Genomic DNA, 4,477 nt, shown 5'->3' on the forward strand with positions numbered 1-4,477 from the left:
AAGTTTACAACACTAAATAAACCTTTGTTAGTACAAATTACTATTCTTATTTCACTTTACTTGTTTTTTTCAAGGCAATCAGTTTGCAAGCTTTTTTAAGTAAAGTTTACTAAATAGAATTTACAGTGTATCAGTGACGGCGGCTCATGCACAGACGAGTGCTTCAATTTATTGCTAACTTTTGTGGAGACTCTCTATTCATTCGGGTGAAATCTCATCTGCTTTTCAATACAAAGTATGCTTTATTAATAGTGTGTGCAGAGTTTGGTCTTTTAATATCACTGTCTAATGCATTGAGCCACGTCAAGTTAAGCCTGTGTACTGTAGTGTAAATGCAGATATCGGATACAAAGAAGGTGTAATAAGCAGGTCTTCAAAAAATCGGATATAGGCTAGTCAAAAAAATCAGATTTGGGCATCCAGATCTGTGTAAATGCAGCCAGAGTGACTCATTCGCGAACGTGACATCACTAGATCTTATTCCAAACAGCTGATGGAAAAACATACAATGATTGCTGAAATATTATCAGAGAAAATGGTTCTCAGGTTAGTATACAGTAATGTTCATTATACCTGATGGCTGCAGAAGATTTTCAATATTAAGTAACACTGCATGCTTTTATGTTGCTTTTTATAGCTTTTTTTTGGGGGGGGGGGGGGGGCTTTGCTTTGAAAAAAAAAAAAGTTTCTGAAAGTAATTTTCAGATGCAACGGGGGAAAAAACGGGATAAACACAAACATGAAACTAGTAAATAAAATAATCTGATATATAGCCTATGTACAATTTAATAACATATAGCCTAGTTTGATATATGAATTGGGTGTTACTCAAAGATTGCATGCAGTCGGAGATTCCCGTGTTTACAGCTCCATAAAATAACCTACTGGAAGCTCTGTAGTTTTGCTGTATAGGCCTATAGATAAAAATATTAAAATTACAAACACGCAACATTTGGAGTTACTTCCATTTCTGAAAAAAATAATGTAGGCCTAGTAATTGATGTTATAAATACACACGCCTGATTTTTGTTTTAATTATCCATCGTACATAAAAAAACAACAACAAAAAACATTGGCAATCAAGACAAAAAAAGCCAGAAGTGAATGTAAACCAGATTTGGCCCAGACTCTGTAGCTATCTGTGAAGCCAAGCATTATAATAGCCTACTTATGTAAATTTGTTAACCCACAGTAACAAATTTTAACAGATTAATCGCATATTTTCGTTTGCTGCATGCTTTTAAAAACAAACTTTTTTTTGTTTGTTGAGGAAAATAAAAAAAAGATCCGTCTCTTATAAGTTGCATTTTCAGAAATTATAATGGCAGGCCTAATAATGTTGTAATGTACCAACATTATAAACACTATAGGATAATTTAGTTCCCCTCACTTTACAACAAATCCTTTAAATTTAACCATATCAGAACAGAATAAGAATTTAAAAATATATCATTCTAATGGATAAATATAATTGCAGTATATAATATATGCTTGGCAATAAACATGCCAAAACAAATTAATTTATAAAGAAACGTGAGGTAAAGTTGGGCTTACTTCTCTCAGGCACAAATCCAAATGTGTCCATATTCGTGATGTAGCTGAAGCTAAACTATTAGCCTTATTAGGTAAAATAGGCTTTGTAGTGGGGGGGGGGGGGGAGTAGACTTGTACACTGTATGTTTCCGTTCTATGAAAAAGATCCGATTGGACATTCTTCAAAACATGTCCTCTTTTGATCCACAGTCACAAGGTCATGTGGTTTTTAAACAGAATGTTTGTTTAGGGATGAACTAAAGAGAAATAAAAGCATTTCATGTATGTAAAAGTTCCCAAAGCAATTTAACTATAAATTCCTTTAATGATTGTGGCAAATGTTAAATGCCAGCAACATTTAACGTGTCTTGCCTCCAGCACAGCTACGCCTATTTCACATGCCAAATAAGTTGCAATGAAACTTTTTATTTTAAATTGCTTTAAACTAATTTACACAGGCTCAGGCCAGACAATATCATGTCAAACAAAAATGATAATTCTACATTTTTTACACAGTGTTGAAGTATTTATCATAAATGATTTATCCGTGCACATCACTATATTTTTTTGTTTCAATTTGCCATGTAAACTGCACACACTCACAACCCAAACGTTCTTATCTAGTTACTTGTTAAAAACATAAATTTACAAAAATGAACACAACTGCTTCAAAATTTGTGTTTTGGGTATGGATGCATGTAATGTACATTGTAGAGATGTTTGCCACAGACTTTATTTTACTCGTTAATTATAAAACCCCATAGGAAAATCTCCTAAGGAACCAGCGGTGAATTACACAACGCCCACCAATCCAACCCTCTCCATTGACTTTGTATTGCGGGAAGCTGCCTCCTTGTCATTTCTGACTTATATAACAAAAAACATTACAATGTCTTTAACTGTAAATTCCTTTAATGATTGTGGCCAATGTTAAATGCCAGCAACCTTTAACGTGTCTTGCCTCCAGCACAGCTACGCCTATTTCACATGCCAAATAAGTTGCAATGAAACTTTTTTAAAAGTGCTTTAAACCAGTTTATACAGGTTCAGGCCAGACAATATCATGTCAAACTTTACAAAAAAGACTTTATAAATGAGCATGTAACAAAACATTGTATTTATGTATGTATTTTCTTCTTTCAAAGGCATTGCACTGCTCTCTTTACCTGCATGCTCGTCTCTTGCAGGATCAGGTATACAGCATCAACTAGCCTACATTAAACTGTAATATGAGGCATGTGCTTTTGTTATTGGGTGTAAAATTGCTGGAAATAATAGGTCAATGCTTGTTTTGTAAGGTGAACAATGTGCTGTTCAAGGTAACTGGGTTGTAATAGGCCTATTATCGCATTTACTATCCCATGTAAGCATGTAGCCTTCATTTGTAGCTCAGCCAAGGAAATGCAATGACACCCAGAACATGTGAATTGTATGTCAATGTCTTTGGGAAAAGATTTTTTTTTTTTCATTGCAATCACAATAAGTGTTATTAAAATCACCATGAAATCAAAAATGACAATTCTAAATTTTGTACACAGTGTTGAAGTATTTATAATAAATGATTTATCCGTGCACATCACTATTTTTTTTGTTTTTGTTTCAATTTGTAATGTAAACTGCACACACACTCACAACCCAAACTCTTATCTAGTTACTTATTTACACAGTTAATGTATCTCAGAGGGGACATGGATGCATTTAAACTGCAGTTACAGATGCATAAATAGGCCTAATGTTTTGTTTTGTAGTACAGTAACACTTGCTTTTTACCTCTAATACACCACTTGCTTTTGAATTGGTTTTATGACTGAGGCCTCAAATAGATATGTATTGAAATTTTCTTTCCTTCCTTTTCTTGTAAAGCATGTAAATATCAAGGAATGAATGTGTCCGTAATCTACAATTCACAACAATAGTGGAACTTGCCTTTATCTGAAGAATTAATTGTCATATTTAGGAAAAGTGCTTGTGGCAACTGTCTTCTCTGAACAGTGAACACTGGCCTCAGCACACTGAAGGTAAGGCTTTTTTTTAAAAAGGGGTCATATGATGCTTTTTTAAAGATCATTATTTTTTGTATTTGGTGTAACAGAATACGTTGACATGCTCTAATGTTCAAAAAACACATTATTTTTCAAATCCTGTACATTATTGTAGGTCCTCTATGCCCCGCCTCTCTCAAACGCTTCGTTTTCTACAAAGTCCCTCCTTCCGACAAGCGCAGTCTGCTCTGATTGGTCAGCTGACCCAGTGCATTGTGATTGGCCAAACACCGCAAGCACTCGTCGGAAATCTAACGCCCCTTACCATAATCGCGAGCTTCATCTTTCAAAATAAATGTAAAGACAGAGCCTGAAAGGGGAACAGAGTCGTGTGACCGACACAGTGATGAAGCTGTTATGTGTTTGCAGTACACAAGCCACGGTTAAGACAGCTGACTCTACTGTGATGTGACCCTGTCTCTCTCTCTCACACTCTCTCTCGCTCTCTCTCACACACACACAAACACACACACACGCACACACACGATGCGCAAAACTCTGCATTTGAACAGTCAATAGCAAATACTTTTATATACAAAAACTAATAACAAAACAGTAGCTGATTCAGAAGCACCAGATTGTCATAGCAAAGTCAGAATGACCTCCTCTCCTAGGTTCACGAAACGGTCGTCCATAAAATGCATTGCTGTTCTGTTGTAAGTGATCTTAAAGATTCCTAAATATACAGCAGTAGAGCAGTTTTTGACTCAATCATGTGCTATTATACAATTTCAAATAATTTATTGCGGCTCCAGTATACCTGTAAACGTATTTTTATATTTGTAACTGTATTTCTTTTCTTCCTTTCTTTTCACAAATCTAAGAGGACACTTCACACCCTACAACCCCTAAAAATGTACTGCTACCTTAAATGTTTTCAATATTTTTTTATTATATTTAAT

This window comes from Sinocyclocheilus grahami, unplaced genomic scaffold, assembly GCF_001515645.1.
Source record: "Sinocyclocheilus grahami isolate Dianchi unplaced genomic scaffold, SAMN03320097.WGS_v1.1 scaffold854.1, whole genome shotgun sequence".
Lineage (NCBI taxonomy): Eukaryota > Metazoa > Chordata > Actinopteri > Cypriniformes > Cyprinidae > Sinocyclocheilus > Sinocyclocheilus grahami.